The sequence below is a fragment of the Hippopotamus amphibius genome, chromosome 15 (assembly GCF_030028045.1).
Source record: "Hippopotamus amphibius kiboko isolate mHipAmp2 chromosome 15, mHipAmp2.hap2, whole genome shotgun sequence".
NCBI lineage: Eukaryota > Metazoa > Chordata > Mammalia > Artiodactyla > Hippopotamidae > Hippopotamus > Hippopotamus amphibius.
The window spans coordinates 56085453-56106320 of NC_080200.1; the positions used below are offsets into that span (position 1 = coordinate 56085453).

Genomic DNA, 20868 nt, shown 5'->3' on the forward strand with positions numbered 1-20868 from the left:
TCGTCCTACACTGATATGACCTCATTTTAACTAATTACATCTACGGTGACCCTATTTCCAAATAAGGTCGTATTCTGAGGTACTGGGAGTTAGGACTTTATGAATTTGGGCGAAACACAACTAAACCCAAAACACAGAGAATGACTGAGGCTTAGGGTACATCATGACCTCCTCCCCCCAAGTTCAGCTCCTGAATACCAAAAGCTGAGGGGAGACAGCCTGTTGGTGCAGAAGTTGCAGTGTTAGATGAGCAGTTATTCAGATGATACGTCTTAATTCCTTTTGGGAACTGCCCCAGCTTACTCTCTCACACCTTTCCTAGCACTTCCCCTCGACTCTGTCACTCCACACACTGGTCTAGTCCAAGGCAAACATGAATAGAACTGACTCCATTTCAAGATGATGAGTCACGCACAAAAAGGCTCTCAGCATAGGAGTTATGGACATCTGTCACTTGAACAAAAACAATAAAGTTAACTTTAAATACCTAAAAATGTCTTTCATTTTCATGGATGAAGTTTTTTATTTGAGGCCAAAAAAATACTAACTGAGCTAGAAGTATGTAAAGGTCGATTTCGTTGACTTCCAATAGCACAAGAATTTGGTTGGGAAGTAACATGCTAATTAATTGTTAAGTATTTGTTTTTCTGTCCTTATTACAATTGAGAAATTACCAATAGATAAAAGCCAGTCTTTCAGAACCTAAAGAAAGCCCAGGCTGTCGTTGAAGTCCTGGCACTCGTTCCATTTTAATGATTTCTGCACTCCCATATCTGTTGGGTTTTAAAGTGTATTAGTCTCCCAAGACACCTTCTTCTCAGTCAGCAGCTCTCAACCTTGAATGCTCATTAAAAGTAAACTGAAGTTTGGGATTAACATATACATACTACTATATATAAAATAGATAATCAACAAGGACCTACTGTATAGCACAGGGAATTCTACTCAATATTCTGTAATAACCTATATGGGAAAAGAATCTGAAAAAGAATGGATATATGTACATGTATAACTGAATCACTTTACTGTACACCTGATATTAACACAAAATTGTAAATCAACTGTACTCTAATATAAAAAAAAATTGAATTAAAAAAAATAACGTGGAGCTTAAAAAATACCAATGCTGGGGCCCATTTTCAGAAATTCAGATTTCGTTGTTATGGGAAAGGAGGCAGAGTGAAACCAGTATTTGTGTTTTTTTAATCTTTATTTTTTCAAATATAACTTTTTCTCCATTTTCATTTTTCTATCTTTCTGGGATTCTGGGTACTTACTGCCATCTCCTATATCTCAATTTTGATTTTGTAATTCTTTGTTATTTCTTGTTTGTTTGCTTTTGGGAGGGGGGGGGAACAATTCCCAAATCTAATTTTACAATTTACTAATTCATTCTTCAACTGTATTCATCTCGCTATGTGTTCCATCATTTCTCTTCTTTATTTCAAATATTACATTTTTCCTAATATTTTTCCCCATCAGTTTATTACAAAATTTTCCAAACATGCAGAAATATTAAAAGAATTTTGCAAGGAACACATGTAGACACCAAACCTAGATTCTACCACTAATATCTTACTATACCTGCCTTTATCACATGCCTAGCCCTCTTTTTTTTTTTTTTTTTTGCTTGCCACATTTCACAGTAAATGACATACATCCATATACTTCCCCCTAAATATTTCAGCATCACAACAGTACTTTTTTTTTTTGGTTTCACCATGCCAGGGATCATACCCACACCCCCTGGATTGGAAGTGTAGAGCCTTAACCACTGGACAGCCAGGGAAGTCCCCACATCAGTGCTTTTAACAAGGAGTAATTCTTATGTTCAGCCGGGTTTGAGAACCATTGGGGATCTCAGCAAACTATGTCCCATCCCAGCTCTTAGTTTCCTGGCTTGTGGTACTCAAAGGGTTTAAGAAACTTCTTTCTCTGCCTTAGAGGACTGGGGCAGGGAGGGTGGGGGGGACTCGAGGGGGGGGGCGTCAAGGAAGGGAGGGAATATGGGGATATGTGTATAAAAACAGTTGATTGAACCTGGTGTACCCCCAAAAAAATAAAATAAAATAATAAAAAATAAATAAATAAATAAATAAATACATATAAATCTAAAAAAAAAAAAAAAGAAACTTCTTTCTCCACTTGCTCCTGAGAAATCCTCTTATAAAGCCTAGTAGGTACAAACTATTAGGTATAAAATAAGCTACAAAGATGTATTGTACAACATGGGGAATATATAGCCAATATTTTATAATAACTATAAATGCAGTATAGCCTTTAAAAATTATGAATCATTATATTGTACACCTGTAACTTATATACTATTGTACAGCACCTCTACTTCAATTTAAAAAATTAATTAATATATATTTTTTAATTTATTTGGTTGCACCAGGTCTTAGTTGTAGCGGGCTCCTTAGTTGCGGCATTTGAACTCTTAGTTGTGGCATATATGTGGGATCTAGTTCCCTAACCAGGGATCGAACCCGGGCCCCCTGCATCGGGAGCGTGGAGCCTTAATCACTGCACCACCAGGGAAGTCCCCTAATTAATATATTTTTTTTTAAATTTAAGAAGCCTTTTTTTTAAGAATCAGGCAAATGAGAGAGAGAGTCTAAGTTCAACAGAAAATAAGTACACGCTGGGAGGATCAACATGATATGAAATTCCAGAAAAAAAGACAAAACAAAAATGAAAACAATGTCATGTACACTGCTTAGACTGGAAGTAAGTAAAAAAGGAAGGAAATAATCACATCGCTTCAAGTCAGTATGTCTTTCAATTGATGGATTTTCTCTGGATATCTTGGTAATAGGCGAAATATTCTTTTTGAGGCACTGATTTGATTGACTCATTGTGACCTAAAAGGGGTTCTCTTCCCCAGTCTCTGCTGTTGCCTTTCAGTACAGTCAGCTGTCACTCCCCAAGCCCAATCTAGCTTCCCGTACATCTTAATAGTTACCTAAATCATAAGAATTTAGTGAAAGTCAATAAAATATTTTGCCACCCCCCACTCCAAGATGGCTGAATGAATACCCCCAATTACTTATAAGGAATGAATTAATTTAATGATCTTGGCCCTAAAGTAAAACATGAATCTGGATGAGTTAACAGCATTTTAACGTTTGCTTTTATCGTGGGTGTATCCAAAGTTACTGCTGAGTAAAATTGCCTAAGGACTTCCTGCATCCCCTTTGGTAATTGATCCTTAAAGTTCAATCTTCTAATAGGCAAAAAGAGGACACACATGAGAGATAGGAAATGGTATGTTTACTGAATTCTACCAGCATCAGTGTTCTAAGGGGTCGTATACCTCATCTGTAAACAGTTAATGTGATTTGGCTGAAAGTTTTCACCATAGCCTTAGGTTTATTAAAAATACTACAGTATGATGAGAGAATGCTGTCATGTAGAAGATCAACTCACATCAAAATAAATGCTCTTACTCTTACGTTTCCTTCCTTTTTCAAGAATACTATTTGTTCTAAATTTTGTTAGATTTTCCAAACAATCAAATCACGTATTTGAATAGTGGTGTTTGCTAAATACTGACATTTCTGCTCTTCAGGATGTAAGAACAACTTCCTTTCAGGAAGTTCAAAACACTGTAAACAGCAGCCTCCTCGGTAATGTGTGCAGCCTGTTACCTGCATGGATTGCCCTAAGGGACCTTAGAGACAGCCCTTTCCAGTAGACATTCATGTCTGGCATGCTGTCCCCAGTCTAAGCTCCAGACAGGCATGTGCAGTGCCTTTGGAAAGCCCCAGAGCACAGTGGCCAGGGTTCATGTTGGCCAAGTTGTAATGTCCACCCACAGCAAGCTGCAGAACAAGGAGCATGTGATTGAGGCCCTCCGCAGGTCGAGTTCAAGTTCCCTGGCTGCCAGAAGATCCACAGCTCTAAGAAGTGGGGATTTACTAAGTTTAATGCAGATGAACTTGAAAACATGGTAGCAGAAAAGTGGCTCATCCCTGATAACTGTGGGGTCAAATACATCCCTAATCATGGCCCCTGGACACATGGCCGGCCCTGCACTCCTGACAGTCTTGGCGCTGTCCCCCTCCTCACTCAAGCCCACCAATAAATACTACTTTTCACTCCAAAAATTAAATTAAATTAAAATTTTCAAAAAGAAGTTCAAAACATGTCACGTGTATGCACACATCTATTGTCACCTGATCACTGCACATTAAATACTACTACTCCTTTTATATTCTAAGCAAACACTGAGGGGAAAAATTAACACTTATTTTATGGGTATATTTTTACTCTTTAGCAACCAACTCTACAAACTTCTAAGCCAGTTTTCTTCCCAATAAGCATATAAATGAAACATGCTCCCTTCTGTGATAAAGGAAGTTGAGTGAAAGTACCATTCTCATTTTATGTGACTTCACACTGCACAGAGAACTGTTCATTGAAGATGGTGGCAGAGTTGGAAGTATTCTTCCTTCTGATGTGTTTCCTGGGTGTTTTGATCTTCTAAACACCAGGCCTGGCTGGCGAGTGGTGAAGGAAGAGTAGACTCCATGGGCCAAGGGTGGGGTCTGGAGTGACTCCGTTCCCCTTCTCTAGGCAGACCCCTTCCAGAATAACAGGCCTCCAAAGATGAGACCTTGGGGCGGGAGGAGGTGGGTCTCTGAAAGGGGAAGATGCAAGAGAAGGAAAAGGAGGAGTCAGTTGAAAACATTTGAGGGCCTCATAAGGTAGTAATTGTTAAATTGGGCTTCTTGTTTTAATAAAGTGTCCTGGCTCTGTCCACACCACTGTTGCAATGGAATTCCATGTGTTTAAGCTTGCAAGATGCAAACAAGAGTTTGCTGGCCTGTGGATTTCATTTTTTTTTTCACCCCTGTGAGGTAAACATTTCACTTTAGAATGAAGCTAAAATTCTTCCTGGTTAATTCAGAGCATGTTATGAGAAGTCTTATGCAATGTGGCATCTTCTAGAAGCGTCGGGCTTTACAAGAGTCTGATTCACATTCAGCCAATGCCAGCTCACGTTCATTTTCTTAATTGATCCCATTTTATAAATGGGGATTTGAAATATGGAAAGAGTCCAGATGGCTTATTTACACATCAGAATCAAAGATAGAGGCTGTCTTCCAGCTATCTCTACCCCTCCTGCATCCTCTGAGGTTTATTGAATGGATAAAATAAAATTTTCTTATGGTCACAGGCAGGGATCAACTCAGTTAACTCTTTTTATCTAAAATTTTGAGAGGTTTCTTTCATCAAAGACAACTCAACTCCACCCCAACTCAATCCACACTGATTACCTCATGAAATATATTTTAAATTTTTGTATATATACATATAAAATATTATATATTTTAGATAAAATATATACAAAATAAATATATATATGATATTGACAGAACAGGATGATTAAGCATAACTTAATTAAGCTGCTTTAGCTTTATGAAATAGGGAAGAATTTCTTTTAAGGAACCACACATTAAAATGGGAACACAGTCCTTTGCTTAGTCTAACGCCAAGGGGAATTCAACAAAAAATAGATCCCGAGCTGATAGCATCCAGAGAATTCTGTAAAAGGTGGCTTTGCGCTCTACGGAGGCCAGGATGATCTGGGAAGGAAGCCTTGGTTTCCTCTTTCTGCTGATTAAGAGTCTAGTGCTTCAGCGCTCAGCTCCAGATGTGGAAGGGAGATCTTATCATGGCCCTTAGAAAAGCTCCATTGTTACTGTGGTCCTCATTTCCTTAATGCTGGAAAGAAAAAGAAATAACATTTAAAGTTCATTCTGGCTTGTCAGCTGTTAGGATCCTAAATTAATCCCTTACAAAGATTTTCTGAATTTATGGAGCTGTTTCTAAGAATGGAAGTCTGGTCCAGGAACTCTAAAGAGTCTGGAATCCCCCAATAAGATGATAGTCTCTCAATTACCTGGTACCATTGGTTGTACCTGTATTCACAAGTTCTCAATTAACGTAGGACCTCTATACCATTTATCATTCCCTGCTGATAAAATGGGACATTAAACAGGTTCCACAAGGTTATGGAAAGCTTCCTTTAATTTGGTATCTATATGTACATTACTGATTTCCAGTTTTATTGAATTATGATCAAATAATACTGCTTCTAAAACTTCCACTTGTTGGAAATTATTAATGTTTTATCTGTGGCCAATTACCCATTTAGTTCTGTAAATGTCCATAGTCATAAAAGTCATATTCTGTAGGACATAAAGACCTATATATATATCTATTATGTTAAGGGTGTTTGTTATATTTTTCAAACTCTATTCTTCCTTACTTTTTATCTGCTTGGTCTATTAAACTCTGAAAGAGTTTTATTAAAATCTCCCAGAGCAATTTTTTTGTTTTTAAGTTTTCTTTATATATCTATGAGTTTTTGCTTTATAGTCAGCTTCTATGTTGCTTTGGCAAAAAAGCTCATAACTGTAATAAAATTCTTCTGGCTCGTATTTTTTCCATTAAATATTATTTCTCTTTGCCCAATTAATATATACAGACATATGTTTTCATCGAAGCTCTACAGTTTCATATCTCATTTTAAAACCTTTGATTAAATGACCTGAGAGTTTTAAAATGAACTCCATTTCCCCTGAATTATAATGCACAAAGACTGGAAAAAATATGGAAAAATTGAGAAGGAAGTAGATTCTGAGTTAATTATTCTTTAAATCCACTTCTATTTATTCTGATTATTATTGTGTGATCAACTAAAATAATTTTCAAATTAACTGAATAATGTTCTGGTTTCTAGTCAATGTTGATAGAGAAAAGGTAGAAACAATTGTTCCCGAATAGAACACTCACCTATTGCCACCTCCACCTTCCCCGCCATCTGTTCCTCAACAAACAATATAACTTTGAAAATAAAGTAGGTGTGTCTGGCTACTGCCTCTGGGCAATAATTAATTTTGTTCAGAACGACCCATGTCTAGTCATCTGTATTGTTTTCCAGAAGCTGTGGATCATCAAAATTCTAAATGTGTTGGAGGAAGAAGGAACACACGTGATTCTCTGGCTTCTTCTCAATGACCTCTTTCCTGTCTGAGGAACACCATGATTTCGGTGTAAAAAGGCTGGAGCAAACATACTTTTTTGTAAATGTTAGAAATAGGAGGTTGAGAAAGACCTCATAGACCAGAGGCTGCAAGGCATTCTTTCAGTTGATCCTGGTGAGTCAATGGTGCTTTACATTTTGCCAAGACTTCCTGAGAAAGTGAATAATTTCTGCTGCTGTCCCAACCAACAGAAGAATTTTGTCCGAACAGAGCCCTGGTCTCTCCCATCCTTTGGGCAAAGAACCTAGTTAGGTTAGTGTAAGACGTTCAACATTCTACTGCCATTGAAAAGGCAATAAACGCTTTTCTACTCATTGTATACGTAGGCGGGTGCAATCAAAGCAATTCTGTCTGTAAAGGACCCTTCATCATTTTTGGTGACAGCTGGAAGGAAGTCTTTAGAAAATTCTCTCAGAGGGTGTAGCAGGATGTCAAGGAATTGAAACTTTTAGCAGGAATCGCCAGTATGCCAAGTTCACACATGGCTGAAAGATGTTTAATCCCTAATCAAGCAAATAGGAACAAGATGGTCAGAGGGTCTGCTGAGGGTACCCGTCCTATTACATCAGACTAAGCTCTCTACATTTCGCCAAAAAGTAGGGAGGCAGCTTTTAATTTTTATTTTTTTAACTGCGTACCAAATAGGAATATTCTAGACACAGATCACCTAGTAAGGCAAAACACAGACAAGAAAGAAATGAATCCTTAAGCAATAATAATGTAATTTTGTGTGTCTGTTCTTTTACACAAACCTATAGCAAGGAAAGAACTGCCTTGAACCCTCAGTCCATCAAGAGCTTTTATTTGATTAGGCGAAACTTCCATTCTGAGAGACAATTTTTTTCTTCCGTTAAGGAAAGGTAGTTACTGATTCCTTTTTATCCATTTCTCGCCATACTTGATGCTCAATCTGCTTCTAAAAGTGCAAAAAGGTAGAAAAAAATCATGGGCAGTTGCTGACTCTGAAGAAGGAAGTAAATCTCAGCAAAGCGAAGAGAGTACACTCTACTATCAATGTTGTTGAGAGAAATCAGCTTCTGGTCAAGCAGACATGCCTCAGAACTGGAGGAGGTAGTGAAGAGTCTGTGATGCGTGCATGCTTTTCATCTGAATTAAACTATGCCTTCCTGGGTCAAGCCAGGATCCAAAGTGTTCAGAGAAAGTAGAACTTCATGTAATATTTTGAGTCCAAACAGAAACAGGAAATTCCATTGACCTCTGGAGAGAGAATAAGTTCGCTTGAGAAGTTCTCACTTAGTTTTCCATATTGAATGAGTTCTGGATGGTTCAAATGACACCCTGAAACACATGTGAACAATCTCAACATATCCTTAATGTTAAATTCAAACAGCCTGGAATTATTTGAAGACTTGGCATATATTTCCCTGCAGATGGGCAAAGTTAACTTCTAAAATCAAAGAAAAGATGAAAGTGATTATTCATATTATTTATGAGATCCTGCCTACCAGAAAAATTCAACCCCTGAAATCATTTCATTAAGCATAGTATTTTGACGTTCCTTATTAAAATAAATACACTATAAGTCCCATGAGGTGGCATATGTTACCACCCAGAATGGTCTGACCAGGTTAATTACCTATCACTTAACAGAATGGAAACAAGGAAAGGAGAGAAGAGAACTAACATTTATTTAACTCTTTCCATGTGCCTGCCTTCAGCTAAGTTCTTTCTATAACTTCTTTCCTTGACTCCTCATAACATTCTGATTAAATAAATATTATTATTTTTTAATTTTTACAGTTAAGGGAAATGAGACTTAGGGATATTAAGTAAGCTGCCCATGGCTTTACATCTAAGAAGAATCTGGTTTGAATCCAAGTCAGTCTGAGTCCAAACGCTGCCAGGTTAGTATTCATCTAATGTTTGAAGGAGGAAAGGAATACGAAAGAAATAGAGCAGCACTGCCCAATAGAAATAGAATATGGGGCACATATGTAATTGTAGCTTTTCTTGGAGCCACATGGAAAAAGTAAAAAGAAGCAGGTGAAATTAATTTGTCATGTATTTTATTTACTCCAATGTATCTAACATATTAGCTTTTCAACTTATAATCAATATAAAAATTATTAATGAGATAATTTACATTCTTTCCATTCTTTTTTTATTCTAAGACTTTGAAATCCAGTATATAGTTTACATTTGTAGGTCATCTTAATTCAGACTAACCACATTGCAAGTTCTCAACAGTCCCATGTGCCTAGTGGCTTCCAGATTGAACATTATCACCCTAAAGCAGTGAATGATTCCTTGCAGATTTATACCATTCACAAACTTGATCATTATAAGCTTTGTCTTCACCTAAATTGCTTATGCAAATTTTGACCAAGATAAGTTCCTCAAAGGTTAAACTTACAGTTACCTTGTGACCCATGGATCTCACTCTTAGGTATACACCCAAGAGAAATGAAATACAACAGAAACATTTCAGAGAGAAATGAAGACATACTTCTACACAAAAACTTGTACACCGATATTCAGACCAGCATTATTCAAAGTAGTGAAAAAGTGGAAAAAACCCAAATGTTCATCAACTGATGAATGGGTAAGTAAAACGTGCTATATTCATAGAACAGAATATTATTCAGCAATTTTTTAAAAAGTACTAATATGTGCTACAACATGAATCAACCTTCAAAATATTGTGGTAAGTGAAAGAAGCCAGCCACCAAAGAGCACGTGTTATATGATTCCATTATACGAAATATTCAGAATAGGAAAATTTATAGAGACTGAATGTAAGCTAGTGGTTTCCTGAGGCTGGGGAGGTTGGGAGGTTATGGGGAGTGACAGCTAATGGGTTTAGGGTTTTTTTTTTTATTTTGCAGTGATGAAAATGTTCTAAAATTGATGGTGATGATGGTTGCACGTACAAAAAAACATTAACTTGTACAATTTAAATGGGTAATTTTGTGGTATATACATAATATCTCAATGAAGTTGGTATATAAGTAACATAAATAAATAAACTCATCTGAACTCTCAAAAAAAATCCAGAGTAAGGCAAAGGCTTAAATGGAAGTTTCTAACTAGATATTTATTTGCCAATCAGTTATCATTAGATATGATGTTCCTAAAACTATTTGTCCTGCCTGTACCACTTCAATCCCATGTTCCTGGTCTTGTCTTCAAGAAGAGAATTCATCCAACAAACTTTTAGGAAGGACCAGTTGGGAGTCAAGCACTTTGTTAGATGGTCATGATAAGACCCCTGTCCACTAGGGTTTGTGATCAGAGTTGACATGGAAATGAATAAATATAAGCCACACTGAACAGTCCTATGATGGAAAATCTATACAGAGCCTCATAGGATGCTCATAGGAGAATGAGGTAAATGGAGCATTTCCTACACCTACCAGTGCAGTGATCCTACCAGTGGGATTGATTAAAATACTTTGTCATAACTTATTTTTAGCAACACTAAGTCACCAGCACCTCATTTTCTTTCTAAGCACTCTTAAGAAAAAATCACATCTAATTTTTTTTTTCAGAATTTTGACAAGACTCCTCATCATACTCATTGTTTCAATATATTCCAGGTTCCAACTCGTCCCACTTTTTAAAAATAAGGAAAATTTTTGGCAACTCCAATCTTGAGAATTCTCATTGCCTGATGATTTCTCAATCAAAGGAGTTTCGTAAACGAAGAGCTGTCAAAATCCTACTTGACACGTGTGCACCAGGAAACATGCTCACAAATGTTTTTAGCAGTGCTTTTCATAAAAGAAATACAAGTATCTATCAGCAGCAGAATGATTAAGACATCCTTTTCCATACCACAGAATATCGCACAGTACCAAAAATGAATAGATCAGTTTTCATGTGTTAATGTGGCTGAATTTCAAAAGATAACGTTGAACCAAAGAAGCAAATCACTCAGTTTTATTTCATACAAAGATCAAAAGCAGGCAAAGCTAAGTACACTATTTCCTGATACACTCACATTACGGCTGTACATATACACCCACAATAAAAAGTAAGGGTATGATTAACACAAAATTCAGGACAGTGGTTACCTGGGGGGTGAGGGTGGGAACAGGTACAGCAATCTACCTGAATCACACAGGGAGCTTCAGGGTACCAGTGATGTTCCTTTCCTTGGCATAGATGGTGGTTTAAAAGGTGTCCCTTGATTCTGTTGTTTAAACTATCCATATACAATTTCACATACTGCTTGTATATCTTACAAAGTTTTAAATTACGAAAATAAACAAGCAAACTATAACAGAACACCAACAATTCTGTGCCCTTACACCAAAAAGGAAATAAGGGACCTCCGTTCTCACTGGTGAAGCAGGTTTCCATAGGCATCTACCCCTTCGTGTACATATGATTCTTGTTTATTAGTCTGTAGTAGATCCTGCCTTAACTGGATTCTGAAATTCAATGCTACTTAAAATATATAGATTCCTTTGTCCTCAAGGAGCTTTAGAGTCTGGCAAGACATTGGAGATAAAGGATTCCTGGAACCTCCGGAGGGCTGCCAGGGTGCAAGCACGCTCCACCTGCCTCATCCCCTGTCTGGTTTACAGCGTGATCAGCCCACCCCCAGTGAAAGCGAGGTCAGGGAAGCAAGCAGAAGAAGTGCTCTGAGGCCTGATAGTTTCATGTAGTAAACCTGTATCCTTGGACATCAAAAACTCCTAAGATGGGGAGTGGGGGGTCATAATCCCTTCGGCAAACACTAATGGAAGAAGTCCAATCTGCCTACTCATCAGGTTCATAGATCAGGCTTGCAGACACCTGCCTGGACAGAGGCCCAGAAGAGACGTTGGCTCAGGACTTGCCTTCGCATTTCGCATTTCGTAAGCTGGTTTATCCAAAGTCCACTAACAGCTAGGAGATCGAAAGGAATGCACAGTAGCCACTGACTCCTAGACTCTTCCTCTCCCTCTGGCAAACCAGCCACATAGATTCTAAGGGCTGATTGCAGTCAACTCTAAATTCAGCATTAACCACATCAGTTTCTGTCTCCAGCAATATTCAGGTGTCTGCTCTGCAAGAAGTAATATGTTTGCCCCTTAGCTCTCTACCTAAGAAAGAAGAACAACGAAAGCTTTTGAACTATGCCACAGTCACTCAACTCCCCCCAAATGACATATTAGAAAAGACAGACAGGTGAAGAAGACATTTCAGAGACTCTAAATTTTTTAAAAAAATAAAATTAAGGCGTCTTTTCTAAATGCAAGTTTGCACAGGTACGCAGGTCAGCGGTCTCCAAAGGTCAGCCGTCCTGGAATGACGTCCCAAGTCAGTGGTCTTGCTGACCACAGGGTTCTCTGCCCTTTCTGTTGAGCCTGCCTGAATTTGCTCAGCCATCCTTCCATTCCTGCTGGAATCTGGGACTGGCCCCAAGGCCAGAACGGGGTTAACAAAGAGGAAGTGGAAACATTTGTGCCTGGGCCCCTGTACCTGTCTCCTCCCCCATTCCGGGAAGTTCTCCTATTTCCCTCTCTTTTCTTCTGCAACTGTGAGATGTGGATTATCACCACCCTGGAACTTACTCCTCAGGGGTCCCCCTTCTCACTCTATAGCGCTGCTCTGCATCTTGCACAAAATACCCCAAATAACTTGCATCCCTCCATTTTCCTCAAAGTATTGATTCTCAACAAAACGGCACCAGGGTAGAGAGAGGATATAACAATCAGAATCCCTTGGATGTATTTAGTTGAATTACCCACTCCAGATTATGATGCGCATGGTCTAACCTTCAGACTGAGTGCATGGGGCTAGGAAAAAAGATCAGAATTTTTTTTAATGTGATTTTTCCATCTCTCCTTGGTCTAGCTAAATGGTCATGATTTCCCCCTGCATTTGACTGTGCCCTATCTCAGACATTGGTGGTTCTTAGGTGTCTACACATTATAATTGCCCAGATAGATTTAAAAAAATATAAAGACCACTGCCCCAACCATGTCCTGCAATTCTGGTTGAATTGGTCCATGCTAAGGTCTCTGTGGGTTTTTTTTTTTAACTCTCCAGGTGTTTTCAAAGTATGATCAGGGTTGAAAAGCACCACTTAGAGGCCAAATGAAGACATAGGAAGATGAAATGGAGCCATAAACCAGAGATTTTACTCAGGATGCTTCTCTATGTTTAAATGTAGGGAGAAGCAGAGGGGAAGAAGGGACACCTTACTGAATATCAGAATGACCTCTGTGGTATAGAACATGGAGCCTGCACTTGAGGGAAGACCTGAACTGGCATTTGATTCCACCAGCCACTTAGCAGCTGTGTAACCTTGGACTAGAAAGAAAATAAAGGGTAACTAGTGAATCGAGTTAAGACTAAGAAGTGTCACTGACCAGAGTTAGGAAATCCCTCTCCTCTCCCATCATGGTAGAGAGCACAGAATGATTAAGCATTGGAGTCAGTTGAACCTGGATCCCAGTACAAGTCCTGATTTTTAATCACCATGACCTTGGGTACACTACCTACTCTTGATGGTAACTATCTCCTAGATTCTAGTGAGAATAAAATCAGATAATGCACTTAAAGATATAAGACGGGCCCAGGCACATAGTAAATGCTCAGTTACTAGCAGTTTATTCAATCAATAGAGTCAAATTGCTGTCCTCCCATCCCACCCTGCTCCTCACTCCAGAATCCAGGATGGTGAATGAGAGAATGTGAAAATGTAGAGTTAATTGACAAGGAGAACAAATGTTCTTAGTTGTTTAGGGAATGAAACTCTATTGTTTTATTCATTGGCAGTACTTAACCAACATTTACTCAGCATCAGGTACCACTTTAGATCTATTCTAAGGGTACCATTATGATGCTACTATTATCATAGTGTCTTAGTCCATTCAGGCTGCTGTAACAAAATTACCATAGACTGGAAGGTTTAAACAACAAACATTTCTTTTTCACAGTTCTGGAGGCTAGAAAGTCCAAGGTCAAGGTGCTTGCAGATTCAAGCGATCCCACTGCCTGGTTCATAGATGCCATCGTCTCTCACATATGGTGTATTATAAGGGCACTGTCCCATTCATGCGGCCTCTACCCTCATGACCTTCTTGCGAAGACCATCACAAGGGGTGTTAGGATTTCAACAGATGAATTTGGGGGCAACTCAAACAATCAGTCCACAATACACAGCCATGTTACAGATGAAGAAGTGAGGTCGGTTATGGTGCCCAAATGTTGAAGTTGGAATCTGGACTCAGATCTTCTGACTCCAAGGCTACACTCTCTTCCTTGGTGAGCACATCTGGTCTCATGGGTTTAAATATTAATATGCTTATGTGTTCCCAACAAATATCTCCAGCTCACACTTCTCTGAAGTTTCAACTGATAATCCAACTGTGTTTTTGATGCTTCTAGTGGGATATCTAATAATTGTCTCAAGTTTAATGTACATAAAACTGAGCTCCTGATAACTCTCCCCCCTCCTCCGACTAACCAACTCCTCTTGTCTTCATCAATGTTAGTAAACTGTGAAAGGTGGCAGAATATGCCACCCCAAAATATGACTGTAGGAAATAAGGACATGCCACCCCCAAAATATGCTGCTTTGGGAGAGATTATTTTGAGCTGTAGCACTTGAAAAATAGCAAATGCAGGGAGATACTTTCTCTGAACTCCCCTTATCTACCTAAAGACAGATCCTCCAAAAGAAACTCAATTGTCATAGATTTCTTCCTGGAAAGTTTCATCAGAGAAGACTGACTCTTATCACAGGAGAGGAGACTGGAAGTCCACAGCACATCCAAACAGACTCAGTCACAATCTATCATATCTCCCATCTGTGCTTCTAAGGGCCCCTTTATCTTCTCTAAAAATCATTCACTCTCATGTAAGAGGCCAACATCCTCCCTCCCTTTTCCTTGTTAAGATGGTATTCAAGGACTTCCTAGGTGGCGCAGTGGTTAAGAATCCACCTGCCAATGCAGGGGACACGGGTTCAAGCCCTGCTCTGGGAAGATTCCACATGCCGCCGGGCAACTAAGCCTGTGCACTACAATTATTGAGCCTGTGCTCTAGAGCCCGTGTGCCACAACTATTGAGCCCATGTGCTGCAACTATTGAAGCCCATGCGCCTAGAGCCTGTGCTCCATAACAAGAGAAGCCACTACAATGAGGAGCCTGCACAACACAATAAAGAGTAGCCCCCACTCTCAGCAGCTAGAGAAAGCCCATGTGCAGCAATGAAGGCTCAACGCAGCCCATAAATTAAATAAATAAATAAATTTATTTAAAAAAAAAAAAAAAAAGATGGTATTCAAGCCTGAATTCCAAAGCCATCTCTTTGAGTTATTCACTTTCTTTGGTTTCTCCCACATATGCACGGGATACACATGTTAATAAACTTGTTTTTCTCATGTTAATCTGTCTTTTATTACAGGGGGGTCTCAGCCTAGAACTCGAAAGAATAAAGGGAAGATTAGTTTTCCTCCCCTACATGGTAACGTCTCCTTATAGGTGCTCAGGCAGAACCTCAGGAGGCATCTTTGACTCCTCCCGCACCCCACATCTAATATGTCAATATCTCCCGAGAGATGTATATAGAATCTGACCACCATCCACCTCCCCCATTGCCACCTCCCTTGTCCAAGCCACCACCATCCCTTGCCTCTATATATATAAGGCTAGTCCCCTTACTGGGTTCAGGCTCCTACCCCTGTTGCCCAGCGATGCATTTTTGACCCTCAGGTCAGAGTGATATTGTTAAAACGTCAGTCTGATCACACCTTCATCTGGTCAAAACAGTCCAATAGCTTCCCATCTTATCCCATGATACATGTATACATGCCTGCCCCATCCTTCCCTCTCTGTCTCCCTCCTAATTCTCCTCCCTCACTGGCTCCGCCTCACTGAGGACACTTTCCTCTCCTGCTTCTTCCTTTGTATCCACCATTCTCTCTGTCTGGGATGCTTTCCCCCATCACCCTCAAAGCTGGCTCCCTCTCTTCTTTAAGGTCTTGATCCCAATCGCTGGGCCTTCCCTGAGCACTCTATCTAAAATTGCAAACCACCCCCCACCCCATCCTTTTCCCCTGCCCTGTTACCCTGAAGAGGATCAGAATATGCCACCCCCAAAATTGTCTCTTGGGCATGGGATTATTCTGAGCTCAAGGCAACTGAGAAAAAGCAGAGACAGGGGTGTCCCTCTCCTGGACCAGGAAGAGGAGAAGAATCCTTATCACCAACAATGGCACCAAGACAAATCTGAGGAATGAACCTCCCTAAATAAGCCTGTCTACCATGAGCTTCCCCCCAGACTTAAACTTCCACCTTTCCACAATTATTGGCCCTAAAAACCCAACCCCCCTTTCCTTTGTGTAGTCAGTTCTCCACAATTTATCACCCTTTGTTAAAACAGTATATAAGGGGCTTCCCTGGTGGTCCAGTGGGTAAGACTCCAAGCTTCCAATGCAGGGGCCCCAGGTTCGATCCCTGGTCAGGGAACTAAATCCCGAATGCATGCCGCAACTAAGAAGTCTGCATGCTGCAAATAAAAAAGATCCCGCATGCCACAACTTAAAAAAAACAAATTCTGCATGCCATAGCAAAGATCCTGCATTCCACAAGTAAGACCCAGTGCAGCCTAAATAAATAAATAAATAGAAACACTATATAAGCCCCTGAGTCTAACTCTTCTTTGGGTTTTTCACTGCTTTTCTGTGATGGCCCATGTGTGTAAAATGCAAAATATTCATAAAATTTGGATGCCTTTTCTCCTGCTAATCTGTCTTCTATCAGTTTAATTCACAGGCCCCACTTACTGAACTTAGAGGAAAATGTTATCTCCTCCCCTACAATCATTTTCAGTGCCCCATATATAATATTTCCCTTGCCTGACTTGTCCGTGATATGTCTCCACGCGCTGGCATGTAAATTCTATGAAGGCAGAGATCTTTGCCTGTTGTGATCACTACTGTCTCCTTAGCAGTAGAAAATTGCCCAGCATGTAATATATGTTTAATAAATATTGGTTGATGAGTGCATAAATACATGAATGGAGTACTTTCCCTTCCCAACTGTGCCTAGGAAGGCAGCTGTGTGAAAACTAGAATACTGATGTGAAGAATTTTACAGTCAGAAAGTATTCTTAATCATTGATGCAAGTAGCCAAGAAGGCAAAAGTACGGGAAATAATTCAGAGCATTGGCCTAGAAGCCAGAAGGGATATTTCTATTGTTGGTACCACGCCACTGGGCAGAGGCTCAAGCTTCTTAGGAAACGGGGATAATAACTGAAGTTTTTGTGAGAATCCATAACTATAGAAAATACGGTCTCCAGGAACTAAGCATTAAAGCAATATATACGAAAGAATTTTTTTATAAAGTAAGTTGGTCACTTAGCTGAACTCAAAGAATAAGATGAGAAAATCGAAATGATACTCGGTCTAGGACAAAATTCACAATGTATTTGGGCCAAAGTGTCATCCTCCTACTAGGGGAAGCCCCATAAATTGCCAAAGCTGGGGCTCTGGCCAGCAAGGGATTAACTCCAGGAAAGTGTTCCGTTGGTGTTTTCCAACCACACCCACTACTACCCAGAGCCTTCCATAAACCCCAAATGCCACCTTTTATTCCTGCCAATGTTTATATTTTTGAAAAAGGCTTTAGCAATCCAGTTTAGAAGGGGGGAGAAAACCAACATTAGGGAAGGAGCTCTCCCTCCCGCCAGCTTCCTCCAGGACTGTGAATTCCGGATACCTCTCAGGCAGAGCCTCCAGGACTTTTCTGTTTCAAAGCAGAGAAGACTTAGCTTCTGGCTGTTTGTAAATCCCTCCTATAAAAGAATAAATCACACGTTCAGTTCGTGGTGTTGTCTTCTCAAATTTATGTGGAAGAAATGATCCTCAATATGTAACGTATCTATGGAGTCCCACCCCATTTGGACTTTGTAATTTAGCTACGCCATTTCCCTGAGGTTGAAAGGCGAGAAGAAGAACAACCTTTGATTTTCTCCTCTCTCTTTCACATTTATTTCTTCCTCTCAGACTGGAGTCTCATTCAAATCAAAGTGACCTGGGAAACCTGTTTAGCAAGATTGTTTTTCCATTTAGGGATTCCCGGCTGCCTGGTGGAGCTGAACTAGTAGTAGCCCAGCTTAGTGGCGGCAGGTGGGACATTTACTGGATAAACTCAGAAGACTCAGCATGGCAGGCGAGGCTGTCCGGAGGTTGGCAGAATTCATTGGCTCACCCTCCAACACTCCAATACATCCGTTACCTGTCTACTTTCATTAGAACAGCCTTCCTCTGAATCCGTAAGGGGACAACATGTTTGCCAAGGCAAAGGTGACTACATTCATCTCTTCGTAACCAATACTTTGGGGAATATGAAATTTTTTACTCCTTCTCCCACTGAGTTAAGGCAGGAGGTTCTCTGGTTTCTTCTCACCATTTTACTTAACTACTTCAGAATTACAGGTATTAGGAAGAAACTTTCTTTTCAGCTGCATTTTCCTCTTTCTTGGGGTTATTGCCAGTGATGACTGCTAGATGGTTGAATATTTCAATATTTCTTTTAAAACTTCATCCAGTGAGATGAATGATTTCTTTTTATCCTAGTATTTAAAGAGACCCACTCTGACATATTTTAATAGTACCAACGTTAGTTTTCTCCATCTTATTGTTCACATTATCAACATCAGTCTGCTCTATGAAATACCCCCAGCATGTATAGCAACTTTTAATTTGATGAGCTTATGTTCCTGATGGTTATTGATGGGAAGCTAGAATTCTAGAAGAACCATGAAGTTAAATTCTAGTATTCGATGTAAGGAGCACAGAGAGATGCAGACTGGATTTCAGAAGGATGACACCAGGAGTGGCTTAGGCCATTAGTGGAATTGAAGGGACTGAGTTTTTCACAGCAGTGTTCCTGACATGAGGGAATTCCAGAGGGTTCTCTCAGAGCTGGAATCACCACCAAGACAGGAAACAAATACCACTTCCTGGTTGAACTCCACCTGCCACAAAGTGACCACTGGCCAAGGTCTGTTCCTAGGATGCTGTGTGTCTGCTCATCTTGTGTCCAAGAGAGTAAGCTCCTCCTCCAGTTAACACAGAAGCTGAAGTAGCAGGAAGGCAAGAGCCAATACCTGGGAACACTCAAGACAATCCTTCCAAACATTTAGGTGAAGCCCTTCAGAGGGTTTATTTTACACAAGCCTGATGCAAACTCGACTGTAGTTCCAAGGTGTTTGCATAGATTTACCCAAGCAACACTTTATCTTTTTGAACATATAACTTTCTCAGTAAAGTCAATTTTTAAAACATTCTAATCTGCTTCTGCCAAACAGAAAAAGAGAAAATATATCAAAGCAGTTCTCAAGGAAACAAAGAGAGAAGAATTGAGTTAAAATTCCTCTGAAGCAAATGCTTAGCTTGCTTACACGAAGCTTTCCTATCTTTGTTTACATGATCATGAAAATATAATAGAAGGGATCGGTATAAGAATGACTGTAGCTGGCTCTCTTGAGAAAGACAGCCTAGTCATATATCAGCTCTGTTTGGAAATCAAAATGATGCCTGCCCTAACATCTAATTTTTAATTAATTAATTTATTAATTTATTTATTTATTTATGGCCACGTTGCGTGGCTTGTAGGATCTTAGTTCCCTGACCAGGGACTGAACCTGGGCACTCAGCAGTGAAAGCCTGGAGTCCTAACCACCGGACCAGCAGGGAATTCCCTTGGCACCTAATTCTTAAGCTATCCCTCCAACATTATCCGTGTGTTCTTGTTTTGATTTCATCCATATTCATTTGGTGCTAATGCAAACCCCATAGCGTTCTGCAAAAGCCTGTGACAAGGTCGCATCAGACAGAATGCAAAATCAAGGTTTGTAACCTTTATAGAGCCATTGACCATAAGCCAAGCTCTGCCAGACTCTCTTCAAAGTGCTTTGCCTGTGTTATTGGAGTTAATCCTCCTTATGACCCAAGGAGGAACATGCAGCTAATGTTCACCCATTTTACAGATGAGCAAACTGAGCCAAGTGGAGGTGAAACCCAAACCCTCAGGGTGTGAATGTCAGAGCCACACAAGCAGCATCGGAGCCACCCTGTGAGCCTGCCTTCCCCTTAGGGAACATGCCTAGAAAAGCACAGCTGGGAAGAGAAACGTCTTCATATTTAATTTTCAAACCTTTCAGATAGTCTATGTACAGTATTCCATCTCAAACTTATGAAAACTTATTAAAATCATTATATTCTCTCGGTTGTCCCCATGAGTAATTTCTCATCCCATGTCACCTAAAGAGTTTTCATTTTGGGAAAAATAATTGTGCCTGAACTTACATTAGTTGTCTATCCCAGTTAATAGCACCGTTCAGCTCTGCACTTTGCCTTAGAAGCTCAGTGTAGGAGTATAAAACACCTCTTCCATCCAAAAGCAGAAATCATTCGTTCAGAGTTCATGAAATTCCATAAATCAAAAGTATATCAACATAAGTTGCACAACTCCTAATATATTCAAGGGAAAATATTAGTTGTTTCTACTGTTGAGAAATAATCAACTTGAGTTAATAAACACAACATTATACAGTGAAGCTTGATGAACATCACACAGATATCTTGGGGAAATTCACTTATGAAGAATTTCATTATGATTTATTTTATCTTCAGGTGAAAAATTGTATAGCATCAGCATACGTAATGTAACTTTTCACATCCTGACAGTAATCCTGACGGCGGTGTTATTGTCAAATATCAAATGGTGACGGAAGTTTTTCATGTAGTAGAAGAAAAGCCAGCACTTTCTACATTAAAAGCTTCTTTGAAGGACAAGTGCTATTTCACACAGATGTATGAAGTGTAACATTCGCATCCCCGCAG

The 20868-nt window shown here is 39.6% G+C and overlaps 1 non-coding gene and 1 pseudogene across 1 annotated transcript; both read left to right on the plus strand.

The window, feature by feature from the left end:
• The first annotated feature begins 3565 nt into the window (after positions 1-3565).
• LOC130837611 (small nucleolar RNA SNORA70) lies at positions 3566-3686 on the plus strand (annotated as a pseudogene).
• Positions 3687-16411: 12725 nt separating this feature from the next.
• On the plus strand, positions 16412-16484 carry TRNAW-CCA (transfer RNA tryptophan (anticodon CCA)). The gene has a single exon. It is a non-coding gene; the product is annotated as a tRNA-Trp (tRNA).
• Positions 16485-20868: the final 4384 nt, after the last annotated feature.